General features: G+C 36.2%; 2 long non-coding RNA genes across 2 annotated transcripts in view; one reads left to right on the top strand and one right to left on the bottom strand.

Annotated features, from left to right (window-relative positions):
* LOC109824829 lies at positions 1,023 to 2,888 on the bottom strand. Its single transcript, XR_002242798.1, has 2 exons — positions 2,790 to 2,888; positions 1,023 to 1,700 (listed from the first exon to the last, which is right to left on the bottom strand). It is a non-coding gene; the product is annotated as an uncharacterized LOC109824829 (long non-coding RNA).
* Positions 3,426 to 14,656, top strand: part of LOC109824842 — a 26,047-nt gene continuing 14,816 nt past the window's right edge. The window contains exon 1 of the long non-coding RNA XR_002242804.1: positions 3,426 to 3,507. This is a non-coding gene — a long non-coding RNA (uncharacterized LOC109824842). The remainder of the gene's footprint in view (positions 3,508 to 14,656) is intronic.

Below are 14,656 nucleotides of genomic sequence, written 5' to 3'. Positions count from 1 at the left end.
ACCCGGTCGCTGGTTCTGATAGAAACGGTACTCGGGAAAATGGAGGTTGTTCGCGAGCACGACCCTTGAGGGAGAGAGGCTGAAACTCTTCCAAGGGCATTTGTATGCTAGTGGAAATGGCCCTACTGCAAGGGGTACCAAAGGTGCAGAACTAGTAGACGGCCTGGTACCGAAGGAAGGTGAACATAAATTGGTAAAGTCACGCTTTAGTGCGTTCCTCCACACACACTCAACTCACTTCTTCAGAGCAACGGATTCAAGAGCTTGGTTGTCGTTGGTAGGCATATAAATATCGTTATGGTTTTTGTTTTCTTCTTCATATATATATATATACCTCTTAAGTTCGTGTGTAGTGTACATATTTGCGGAACTACTCTCAAACTCTTAATATCTGCAAAAGTTATCATCAATTTGGAAAGAAAATACCACCGAAATCATTAGTCATCAAGTTAAACAATTTAAAACTATCGACAGAATAGCCAAATTTTTACTCCTCATATCTACCAAAGTTGATGATATGTGATGTTGGGGTTGTCCCTTAAAGTTAATGCTCTGGGAGCTAGTTTTTCAGATAGTGATATTTAGGGGCTAGTTTTGCAAATAGTGAGATTTTGGGTATAGTTTTGCAAATATGTACGAAGAGAGATACTACATAAAAACCCTATCTGTTGTAATTTTGTTGTTATATCTACATACATCATATATATCAAAAGTAAGAATCAAACATGAAATGTAAATGTAAATAGACAAGAGAAGAAATAGGGAAAAAAGTGATTCTCATTTTATTCATTTTCCTCATTCTTCCATACATTTTGTAGTCCATGACATACATTATATAGATGGATAATAAGAAGACTAAAGGACATGAGCTAATGAAGAGTCATCTAATTAATTGTCCATATTCAAGTAATGTCCACATTCATCTTGTCTTCTAGATTTCAACACTCCCCCTTGGACATTACTTCGTGATGTCAATGCCTCGTTAAAAACATCGCTAGAAAAAACCCAGTGGGAAAAACTAGTCGAGAAAAAGAGTACATGACATACATACATTATTTTTGTTACATCAGTTGTCTCGTTAAAAACCTTTCGCTAAGAAAACTCATGTAGGACAAAAACTTAGCAAAGGAAAAAAGAGTACAACTATAGATCTTCAGGATCCAAACTTGTGTTTCATTAGCCGCCTCGTTAAAAACCTTTGGGTAAGAAAACCCAGTGGGACAAAAACTTAGCTAAGGAAAAAAGAGTACAGCCACCGCCTTCAGGTTTGATCTTCAGGATTATTCTGAAAAATAATTCGTTCCCCCTCAAGATAACAAACATTCAAGTCTATGCATACCGTGGTGGCCAAGCACGATACCATAAAATTAAAAGTTGATGTATTAAGGGTTTTGGTGATCAAATTGTCTAGATTGTCACTACTTAGAGCGAACTTATCTATGTTAATTTCATTGTTATTTTCGAGCGCAAGTGGATAAAAATTTTCCACATCTCATTTATGCAACACAAATTACATTGTCCATAGAAAAGACAACGGGGGTAATATCCTCATTTAATATGCCACACGATCATCAAATGTGTTTTATCAGCGATTTGAACCTTACACGTTCGCATGGGGCACATATAGAGGAACAATTTCTGAGTGGTTTCAACTAGTAAACATTGTCTGCTTAATAGACCTCCAAGAAATAACAGTACCACTACAGAGAAAAACATAATCAGTCAGAGATTTGGCAATATGGGGATCAGGCATATGACCAACATCAGAATAGCCCACCAATGTCATATTTTGATTTTTTTTTTATAGAATAAACAAAGATCTCTTGAAGATACCAGAGGATATATTTAACATTATTTCAATATCTCCTTTCAGGAGATGCACAAATTCTTGCTAGCAAGTGTAACATAAATGCAATATCAGGCATAGTGCAATTTACAAAGTGCTTCAATAGCATACTCAAATACGGGATTTAGGGTCCTAAAATAGCCTCATTGTCTTCTTTAGGTTTGTATGAGTCTTTATCCACTTCAAGGGATTTAACAACCATTAGTGTGCTAAGTTCATGAGATTTATTCATTTAAAATCTCTCCATGACCTTCTTCAGGTAAGTTGACTGGTATACCAATATTTCTTTAGGAACATGCTCGATCTGTAGGTCGAGATAATACTTGGTTTTTCCCAAGTTTTTTCGTTTCAATTATGATCTGCAGGTAAGTTGACTGGTATACAAATTTTTACTCCTCATATCTACCAAAGTTGATGATATGTGATGTTGGGGTTGTCCCTTAAAGTTAATGCTCTGGGAGCTAGTTTTTCAGATAGTGATATTTAGGGACTAGTTTTGCAAATAGTGAGATTTTGGGTATAGTTTTGCAAATATGTACGAAAAGAGATACTACATAGAAAACCCTATCATTGTTATTTGATTCTTTTTGCAGTAAATTATATAATGATGAATCTGTTAGGAATTAACCCAGTAGGTTTCGTTTTTCGTTATTATTATTATTATTTATTTAGTACTTCAACAACATAGGAGTTCAAACACCAAACTGTGTTTGTAAAACACTACAGTTTTTTGGGATGTATATGTGTTAGTCTGACTTGGTCTTGTGTGACCAAATCAACCCTTCTCAAGTGGAGAGAAATGTGGGATATGGGGTTTGTTGAGAGGAAATCTCTCAGATGCAGTTTGAGGGGGGATGGAGATGATGAGATTTCGGCCTATAAATAGAGGATTAATCTCCATGAGAAATTACAACAAAAAAGAAAAAAAAAGCAAACTCCTAACCTGTTACCGGAGCCCCCCTCAAAGATATCATCTTTTCTTTTCTCTGTGCTTCAAACACTGGTATCAGAGCCTCGATCCTCAACTCCCATCACGCCGCCATCGACAACGACTGCCTTAATCGACGATCGACGACGACAACGTTGCGACTTCGATGGCTGCTGGAGGAGATCAAATCACTGGAGAAAGGATCATGGTATCATCAGGTTCCGCCATCAGTCGACGACATCGGAGGTTTCGCCGTCAACCCTTTGCCCTAGGTTCTGGATCTGTTTTTTCTTATCGTTGCCACTGTGAAGGAGTTTGAACTGAACCGGTGCCCTCCACTTCAAGAGATGAGAACTGTGCCCTCCCAAGTCCCAAGTTTTCATGAGGCCCAATTACAAAGCAACCCAACCATTTTATTTTTCAAAGCCCACATTCACATTGTTTTCACCTTTTGATCTGTCCATTTTATACTTAAAAAGCCCACATTAACAGGCCCACTTTCCTACATTTGCAGCCCCTCAATTCCTTTTATTTGATAAGCAGAGCCATTTCCATTAAAAAAATCAGTCAGTTGTAGTTGTCTTGATCCAGTGGAATCCAACGACAGCAACAAATCATCTCCAAATCCGGTCAGAAACGACGACAAAACTTCGACAAGTGCTGATCCAATCAACTTCGCTGAGTGATAATCTCGCTCAAATTGGAGCCTCTTTCATCAACTCACAAAAATCAGGTTCATTTTAATTAATTTATTGATTTATCTAACTTTATTTAGTATAATTGTCAAAATATCAACCTTACACATATTTTAAAATTAATTTTAGTTTTAGTTCTCTACCGAATGGCTAGTAAACTTGTTCTATCAGAACTAGAAAAAATTAATAAATTTAATGGCAATAATTATGATATGTGGCATAGAAAAATAGGATATGCTCTTATTCATGACAACATTGATGATATAATCGAAATCACTGCTCCAACCATTACTGATAAATCAACACCTGAAGAAAAGAAAGGGTTTGAGCAGTGGAAGTCGAAAGAAAAAAAGGCGAAAAGTCTTATGCTCATGTTCATGAAAGATAATTTAATCAAAGTTTTTGAAACTTATAAAACTTCCATGGACATGTGGAATGCAATAAAAGAAAAATACGACACTGCTTATGAAGTTAACATTTAACTCCTCTTGCATAAGTATAATTCTTGTCGTATGCAAGAGGGAGACAATGTCGTAGAACATATAAATAAAATGATTGTCATGGCTAATGACTTATCCACTGCTGGGACCGAAATCCTGGAAAGAATGCAAGTGGCAACCATTTTGAATAGTCTTCCCCCTTCACTTGTTGTGGCTTCCACCACGTTAAGAATGAATCCTGTCATCAAGTCTGTCATTGATCTTCCTATGCACCTAGCGATAGAACAAGACTTAATAGCCAGTAGGAAGGAACCAGAACTGAATATGGTGCAGCAGGAGCTGAATTATGTCCGCCAGAGGCATAATACTGGAAGCTATAAAAACCCTGGTCCTAGTAAACCACAATCGCGAGGACCGAAGTCACAGCAATTCAAGAGAAAGAAAATACTCCGCGGAGCCTGCTACAATTATGGAAAGTTCGGGCATTTCAAGCCCAAATTGCCCACAAGGTGAAAAGCAGGAGAATAAGGGAGCCTATAAGCATCCAGAACAAGGGGGTACTAGCAAAAGAGAATTCGTCGATGTGACGGAATGTAATGCTGTGATGACGGATATCAGTGGTTGGTGGATCGACTCCGGTGCGACTAGGCATATCGCAAAGGACAAGAAAGGAGTCATAGAATTCACCGAGCTTAAGAAAGGAGAACAGAGAATCTATATGGGAAATAATACATATCTCGATGTAGAAGGTATTGGTTCATATAGATTGGATCTTAGGGACATTATTCTTGTCCTCAAAGATGTGTTCTATGCGCCAGGAATTCGGCGTAATCTGATCTCTGTTCCCAGATTGATGAAGAAATGATTGGAAATCAGGTTCTATAATAAAAGGGTTTCTATAGGCAAGAATAATAAAGTATATGCTATGGAAAAATATGTGCCCGAGCATGAATTATGCATTCTTCCAGTAGTTTGTAATAATTCGGATAATAAAATTTTGAATTTGAACTACTTGTCATGTTATACTTCTGAGTCTGAGTTATGACATTCTAGATTAGGACATGCTAGTATTTCAAAAATAAAAGAAATTATCAGAATGAACTTGCTTCCTGCACTATCTAATGTTCAATTGTCACCATGTGAATATTGTTTAACTGGTAAAATGACTAGAAAACCTTTTATTGGCGGATAGAGAGCCAATGAACTTTTAGGGTTGATGCACTCGGATATTTGTGGTCCCCTAAGTGTCAAAACTTATAGTAATAAAGAATATTTTATTACTTTTATAGATGATTATTCTAAGTTTGCACACGTTTTGTCTAGTGTTTGTGCATTCCTATGTATTGTAGACAAACAACGTAGTTGGAGGATGGATGGATTGCGCCATAACGACGATATCAAATGGAGGTTGGCGGAATTGTGGAGTGAAGCAACATGCAATTCATAGTTAAAGATCAAGTTCAAGCTTCATCCGCATGTGTACCAAGTTGAGCTACAATGAAGATCAAGATCAAGCTTGGGTAATCTAGTTTAGGTTTTATATTATGTGTGTTAAGTACCTTAAGCTCAATATCATATACACACACGTATTTGGTTTCTATGTATATATATAGTTATATATATACATGCATGGTTTTGGGTTTTTCATGTTTTGAATACTTTTGCAAAATAATGAGATTTCACAATTGGGAAATGTAAATTGGAAAATTCTTTTTGTAACATGCTCAAAATATTATTTGCAAACATTTCTCAAAGTTTTATCAAGTTTGAAATTGATTTGTTATGTTTAAAGGAATTTACAAATTCACGTTTTCGTTCGTGCACATGTTCGTGCATGTTTTACAAAACTGATGAGTTTTTACAAATGGGAAGTGATATTTGAAATATTCTTTCTCTGACATGTTTATCTACATGTTTATAAACTTTCCTCCAGTTTTTACTATTTTTGGAGTTGATTTACTATGCCTAATTGATTTTACAAAATCGTGTATCACAGCAGATTTTCAGAAACTGTATTTTTGTGTTCAAACATTTATTTCTCTCAACTGGGAAAATATTTTTCAGAAATTCTTTCTCTGACATGTTAATCTACATGTCTAGAACATTCCCACAAAATTTCATAATTTTTGGAGTTCATTTACTATTTAAATTGATTTTACAAAATTGCTGTGCATTGCTACAGTAATCCGGTCGACCGAAATTTTGGTCGGTCGACCGAAATTTCCTCCGGTCGACCGGTACGGTCGACCGACGCTGTTTCTGCTCGATTCCCAGGTTGGGATCTTCATCGCGGTCGACCGACGATATTTCCGGTCGACCGACTATGTGACCGTTGCTTTCTAACGGCTCTTTTCTGAGCCGATTTTCTCTGGGTCTTTTTGTCCTTTTCTTGGGTAGTTTTTGGCTGAGTTGTGAGAGGGTATAAATACCCATTGTCTTCAACTCTCAAGCTCTCCAAGAGATTATTTTAAAAAATAGTTTAACAAGGGTTTAAACTTGTTTAAGGTTTTGTTTAAGTTTGGTTTAAAAAGCTTTTAAGCAATTAAGGGTTTTAGTTTGTGAAGCAAATTTCACAAGAGCAAAGAGGAGATCATCATTTGGTGTTTGGGCATTCAACTCATCTCTCTCTCACTCTTGATCTATAGAGAAGTTTTCCTTAAACTCAATTCTAGCTATTTATTGTTTTGATCTAAATTTCCATAGGCTATATTTCTATATTGAGTTTAATTATTTTATTTATCTCATTGTACACACACAACCATTGAGCTTATTGTATTTACATTCATAGTATAATTTAGGGTTGTGGGTTTGTGACATTGAGAGTGAGCTTAATTGAGTTCTCATCTTGTTAGAGAGAACAATCATTTGTTATATTGTGCTTATTGTGAGAATCACTTTGTAATACACTTGTACACCGAGTGAGGAGTGTGTGGTGAGAGTCGGGGATCGTCCCAAGAGGAGTGGCGTCGGTTGACGTGCCTAGGGAGAGGTTGTAACCGAGCACTTGAGGGAGACACGGCTAGGTCCAACACTTAGTGGGTGTAGAGTGTGATTGCAAGAGTGTGAGTTGTAGAGTTTTCGGTTAGCTAGAAAACCGAGTGTGTAGAAGAAGTTCCGGCTTCCAAACCGGATTGTGTTAGTGGATTTCTCCCCGGGAGTGGGGAGCGGAGACGTAGGACGGAAGGTCCGAACTCCGTGATCATATTGCTTGTTTGAGTGTGCTTTGGCGTTCATTCATATTTATGTTCATATCTTATATCGCCATTGTCATTAGCTCATTATCTATATCATCCACTATCTTGTTTACATTGTTTACCATTGTGTTTATATATCCTTGCATATATAGTTCATCATATAGGATATATTTCATTATTCATATTGCTTATCCTAGCTCATATATCTTGTTGTATTTCATACTTGCTAGGATAACGTATTAATTAGTTTTAATTGGCATTTAATCGGATTAGATTAGCATAAGACCCTAATCACCCCCCCTCTAGGGTCTAACAATTGGTATCAGAGCTTGGTGCTCTTTGATTTAAGGTCTAACCGCCTTGAGTTAAAGATCCAAGTTATCTTATTTGTGCTAATCTAGTTATGATTACATTAGTCTTGCTTGCATATTTTCACATATATATCATGAATATGAATATATTTCGTTTAGGCTATGAATCAAATATTGCTCCTAAATTCATTAATTTCCCCTATGCACAATGGGCTTCTAGATTTAAACTATTTGTTGAATCTAGAAATATCGACTTATGGGAAGTTATTGATTGTGCTTATATTGTGCCCACTTTGGAGATATCCAAGTGGAGCAATCATGATAAGAAAATGTTTTCAATGAACAAGCTTTTGTTAGAATATTTCCTTAATGCCTTTGACTCATCATTTTCTAACAAATTTGTTCATTTTGATAGTGCTTACAATTTATGGAAATTCATAGAAGCACATCAAGGCAACTTGGAGGAAATCCGACGTAGTTTGGAGGATTGTTCTTCAAGTGAGTGTGGAGCATCATCATGCACACGGCCACTAGGCGATAGCCCTAGTGTGGTAAGCGATTCGGAATCCGATAGTGATATATCCATCAATGAACTCGCTTGTGCATATGATAGATTATCTCATGCCTATACAAAATTGCAAAACAATTTTATTGATCTTAAAAGCAAGCATATTAGTTTAAAATCCGATCATGAGTCGCTAGCTTCCAAACTTGATATTGTTGTTAAAGAGAATGCTATTTTAAAAGAAAACAATGAGTTATTAAGTTTGGAAAATAATAACATGTCTTCATCTATTGCTAGCTTAACTCATGCTAATAATAATGCCATGATAGAAGTAGAAACTATTAGAAATAAGTTTAATTCTTTTAGAAATGATCATGTTTCATCTACTTCTATTTCCAATGCTTGTATGCATAATGATGAATTGAATCTTGTGAAAAACCGAATATCATCTTTAGATTCAACCCTTAAAACATGCATTGTAGATAATAAGAAACTTATGGACTTGGGTGCAAAGTCTAGTACTACAACTTCTAAACCCGTACACTTTGCACACTTGTATAGTAAAACTTATAAATGCTCCATTTGTGGTCGAAAAGGCCATTTAGCTAAGTTTTGCTATGATGCACAAAAACATAAGAATATTAATTCTTCTTGTGCATCTCATAAGGCTTCTTCTTCATCACATGTACACACACATGCACCCATTGTTCATCATAAGCATGCTAATGTGTATCATTGTGATTTTTGTGGTAGAGTTGGTCACTTAGCCAAGTTTTGTTTTGATTTGCGAAAAGTTTCTAAATCGCAAAATATTTCAAGTAGACCAACATTATTTCAAAATGTTTCTCATTTGCAAAATAATCTTAAAAGACCATCTTTATTTGCAAATGTTCCTCGTGCACATCCACATGGTCAACATAACCAAATGCATCCTCTTCATTGCACTTATTGCAATCGAATGGGTCATTTGCATAATTATTGCTATGACCGGACCCGTGCACTAAATGCGCCCAAATGGGTTCATAACCCTAGGGCTTTGAGCTTGAATGATAGGGGTCATGTCCCTAAATCGTTTGGTACCAAGAGTTCTTGGGTACCAAAAGAAATTTGATTTTAAACAAAGAATTTTAGTATTTTTATTTTTCTTTGTCTTGGTTTTGAAAATTATGTTTTAAGATCTTTTGGTTATGAAAACAATTTTTCTTTTATCAAATCTTTTGTTTTCATGATTATTAGTTTTGATTTTGATGAGAGATGTGTATTTATATAACCCTCCGGGTTTATTGGGTGTTTATTCCCAAATCATGTTTACCGGATGCTTAAATGATTATATGAGTTGGAACAAGCTCAATAGCTTGATATAATTGTTGCCTCTCTTAAAAATTGTGTTTTGATTTGTTGCTTTTGAATTCATTATAATTCACTTATATGATGATATTTATGTGTTTGTGCTAATGGATCATTTGTGTTTTATATTTATTCTAGGCAAACAATATGTTGGAGGATGGATGGAATAGAGCTTCAACGATCATATCCAAAGGAGGTTGGCGGAATGTCGGTGAAGCTTATGCAATTCAAGTTAAAGATCGAGTTCAAGCTTCATCCGCAAATATATCAAGTCAAGCCTATTGAAGATCAAGATCAAGCTTTGGTATATTTAGTTTAGGTTTTATATTATGTGTGTTAGATACTCTAAGCTCAATATCATATACACACACGTATTTGGTTTCTAAGCTCAAATATTGTATTCTCAGTTTATAGACTTAACAATCATCATATACATATTTTATCAATTCTATATAATCATTGTGCAAAGTTTCAAAACATTGTTTATGTCAAAACATCAAACTTCATGTATATCACTTTTTTCATGTTTTGAACACTTTTGCAAAATAATGAGATTTCATAATTGGGAAATGCAAATTGGAAAATTCTTTTTGTAACATGCTCAAAATATTATTTGCAAACATTTCTCAAAGTTTTATCAAGTTTGAAATTGATTTGTTATGTTTAAAGGAATTTACAAATTCACGTTTTCGTTCGTGCACATGTTCGTGCATGTTTTACAAAACTGATGAGTTTTCACAAATGGGAAGTGATATTTGAAATCTTCTTTCTCTGACATGTTTATCTACATGTTTATAAACTTTCCTCCAGTTTTTACTATTTTTGGAGTTGATTTACTATGCCTAATTGATTTTACAAAATCGTGTATCACAGCAGATTTTCAGAAACTGTATTTTTGTGTTCAAACATTTATTTCTCTCAAATGGGAAAAGATTTTTCATAAATTCTTTCTCTGACATGTTATTCTACATTTCTAGAACATTCCCACAAAATTTCATAATTTTTGGAGTTCATTTACTATTTTAAATTGATTTTACAAAATATCTGCGCACTACTACAGTACTCCGGTCGACCGGAAATGTCTCTGGAGCTTTTTTCAGGTTTGTACAGTGCGAGCGGTCGACCGAAAAAATGGTCGGTCGACCGACCAGCGCCCAGAATGCCTATAACGGCTAGTTTTTTGTAACCGTTGGAGGGGTTTTTGGTCTTTTGGTTTGGGCTTTTGTTTGAGGTATTGGGAGGCTATAAATACCCCCTTATACCTCAGTTTTAATATATCTAAGAGAATGTTTTAAAATAGTTTAACAAGGGTTTAAACTTGTTTAAGGTTTTGTTTAAGTTTGGTTTAAAAAGCTTTTAAGCAAATTGAGAGTTTGTTTTGAGGAATCAATTTCACAAGAACTTGAGGAGATCATCTATTGGTGTTTGGGCATCCAACTCTTCTCCCTAAATTGCACAAGAGCAAAGAGGAGATCATCCTTTGGTGTTTGGGCATTCAACTCATCTCTCTCTCACTCTTGATCTATAGAGAAGTTTTCCTTAAACTCAATTCTAGCTATTTATTGTTTTGATCTTAATTTCCATAAGCTAGATTTTTATATTGAGTTTAAATTGTTTATTGAGTTTAAATTGTTTTATTGATACTCTCTGTTCACACACAACCTATTGAGCTTATTGTATTTACATTCATAGTATAATTTTGGGTTGTGAGATTAGTGACTTAGAGTTGTGCTTAATTGAGTTCTCACCTTGTTTAGAGAACAAATCATTTGATGTATATTGTGCTTATTGTGAGGATTCACTTGTAATACACTTGTACACCGAGAGAAGTGTGTGGTGAGAGACGGGGTCGAATCCAAGAGGAGTGGCGTCGGTTGACGTGCCTAGGGAGAGGTTGTAACCGAGCACTTGAGGAGGAGGACACGGGCTAGGACCAACACTTAGTGTGTGAGGTGTGATTACATAGTGATTGTATTGTGAGGTGTAAACGTTGTTCGGGTGAACGTAGAAAACCCGGTTGTGATAGTGGAGATCTCCTCGAGGTGAGGAGCGGGGACGTAGGTCGTGGGGACCGAACCTCGTAAACATATCGTTTTGTTTGTGATTGCATTGGCGTTCTTATTCTTGTTTTCATATCTTATATCGCCTTTGTGTATTGCTCATCATATTACCCTATCACTTGTGTAGATTGTTTATTTTACCCTTGTGTTAGTTCATATATCCTTGCTCATATATTTGTAATATCTCATTGATAGGATATATTCATTTGTTCATATTGCTTATCCTAGCTTACGTATCTTGTTGTATTTTATACTTGCTAGGATAACTTATTAATTAGTTTTAATTGGCATTTAATCGGATTAGATTAGCATAAGACCCTAATCACCCCCCCTCTAGGGTCTAACAATTGGTATCAGAGCTTGGTGCTCTTTGATTTAAGGTCTAACCACCTTGAGTTAAAGATCCAAGTTATCTTATTTGTGCTAATCTAGTTATGATTGCATTTGTCTTGCTTGCATATGTTCATATATATATCTTGAATATGAATGTATTTTGTTTAGGCTATAAATCCAATGTTGCTCCTAAATTCATTAATTTTCCCTATGCACAATGGGCTTCTAGATTTAAACTATTTGTTGAATCTAGAAATATTGACTTATGGAAAATTATTGATTGTGCTTATATTGTGCCCACATTGGAGAAATCCAAGTGGAGCGATCATGATAAGAAAATGTTTAATATGAACAAGTTTTTGTTAGAGTATTTGCTTAATGCCTTTGACTCATCATTTTCTAACAAATTTGTTCATTTTGATAGTGCTTACAATTTATGGAAATTCATAGAAGCACATCAAGGCAACTTGGAGGAAATCCGACGTAGTTTGGAGGATTGTTCTTCAAGTGAGTGTGGAGCATCATCATGCACACGGCCACTAGGCGATAGCCCTAGTGTGGTAAGCGATTCGGAATCCGAAAGTGATATATCCATCAATGAACTCGCTTGTGCATATGAGAAATTATTGCATGCCTATACAAAATTACAAAATAATTTTATTGATCTTAAAAGCAAGCATGTAGAATTGAAATCCGATCATGAGAAGCTAGTGTCCAAATTTGACATCATTGAAAATGAAAATATAATGCTTAAAGAAAACAATGATATGTTAAATTTGAAAAATAAAAAATTAACCTCATCCATCACTAGCTTATCTCATGTTAAAAATAATGCCATGTTAGAAGTAGAGAACATACAAAATGATACCGCTTCTTTTATAAATAACAATATATGTTCTACTTCTAATAACAATACTTGTATGCACTGTACATGAAGACGATTTCTGTTAAAAGTATGATTTATAAGCGTGCTTCAAAGCATGGCTATACTCGCTTGACATCGATATCCCGATGTGAGGAGTCCCACGACTCCTGTTAAAAGTATGATTTATAAGCGTGCTTTCACGGCATGGCTGTACCCTTGATATCGATATCCCGGTATGAGGTTTCCTTGATTATTATTATTATTATAGCATTGACTAGACGATGCACTCTTGATCGGACGTGTTACGAGTCACGGTTATGTTCATAGTTTTACAGAAGTCGTTCCACGGTAACTCCGTGGCTAGTGCATAATATTTCATGTACAGTTGCTTAATTAATATGACAAACATGGGGTTATAAAGGGGAATTGGACAGAGAATATAGCATGTATATAAACGGGCACAGCGCTTTCTTGTTATCGTGATATCGTGAGTGTTATATACATGGGCCAGAGGGCCAATACTTGACTTGAAGGCGGCCCCCGGACGACTTTACGGGGACCCGATTATATACATGGGCGGGTCTGAGGTTCTAGTGAGATATGGTTAACCAGATATCCGATAATGTGAACTTTGGCTCTGTGTGAGATAGTGACCAGTGAGTTGTGATAGGATGGCTAGTTGTGTTCTTTTCATACATAGATTGGAGTTAATATTTAGTTATCTACAATTTGAGACATATGGTATATACATGAGGGTTTCCTTGTTTGGATTATTTCGCTCGACGTACTACGTCTCGAGTTGTAGATTTTTAAGTATTAATTTCATCTAGTGTATGACCTTGTTTTCTTAGATGATTAGACTGATCGCTAGCTACATGATCTCGTTAGTAGTATTTTCATGTTGATTTGTGGATTTCAGTTGCACGTTCTTTTGTTGTTTTTGTTATCGTATCGTTTTTGTATTGGATTTTCGTTCGTTCTATTTTCTTTGTGGGGTCGGGTCTTGCCGTGCGCCATGCACCTGACATACACCTGTTTTCTCTGGTGTACGTCAGACTTAGGAGAAGAACAGGTTCAACAGGAGCCAGAAGATTCTCAGCAGGAGTGCCTTGTAGATGAAGCAGAAGAAGAAGTCGAAGTTTAGTTATTCCCTCCAGTTGTTCGATGGTTTTTGTTTATTTTTGTTGTTCTTTCTTTTTCATTGATCGATGTATTTTTGTATCTCCTCAGCACTCATTTGTTCAGATAGCTTTGTATATGGGCATGTTGGCCTGCATATTATGTCTGAGATGATTTACCATTAATGATATGTCTATTTTTATTCTGGGTTGTCTTTATATTCTTGCTATGTGTGATCGGGGACCTGTGACTTCGTATTGTACTTATTTTCAGACGCTTAGCGTATTGGATTGAGAAGAAAAGAAAAAAAAAGTAGAGTAGATTTCTTCTCAATCTAATACGTCGCGGGCTTGTTCACGTTCCGGTTCCCGAGTATTTTGGGAAGCGGGGCGTGACAGGTTTTTTTGGTGGCCCATGCAGGTTACGGTCCCGAGTCCTCACTAGTAAGAATATGGTAGACAATTTAGATACATATCATATTTCATCCATAAGACTATTCGTGAGCCCTTATTCCATTTCCTTGATAGATTTTGTTGCGTCCCTATCTTATCACTCTTTGACTCTTGAGCTTCCCACTATTTCTTGTTTCATGTCTCCTCTGTTTATGGATATTGTTCCATATCTGTCCTTAGGTTCTTTCTTATTTTAATTCCGAGGGCGGAATTTGTTTTTCATTTCGTTATTTCTTCCATAATCACGTTCCATGATTCTCTCAATTTCCCCTACCCCATTTCCATTCTTTCCTCCTTAATTTCCTCCTTAGATTCCCGCACCCCACTCCCATATGTCCCCTCACGTTTCCCTCACCCTCTTAAAATAATCCACTCCCTCTCTCTCTCCAATCAACTCATCCCCATCTCTCCACTGTCTTCTATTATTTATCTCCAGCCCTCTCTCTTCCTTCTCTCTTCAAACGAACTCACCCCCGCGACCATCATTGCCGACCCCAGCAGCCGCGAACTCCAGCAGTCGCATCTCCCCACCTGAACCAGACCCAAGCCGCTGTCAACGCT

The sequence above is a fragment of the Asparagus officinalis genome, chromosome 1, assembly GCF_001876935.1.
Source record: "Asparagus officinalis chromosome 1, Aspof.V1, whole genome shotgun sequence".
In the NCBI taxonomy this organism is placed as follows: domain Eukaryota; kingdom Viridiplantae; phylum Streptophyta; class Magnoliopsida; order Asparagales; family Asparagaceae; genus Asparagus; species Asparagus officinalis.
The sequence above is the reverse complement of the archived record's forward strand: the minus strand, read 5'-3'. Positions and strand labels throughout refer to the sequence as shown.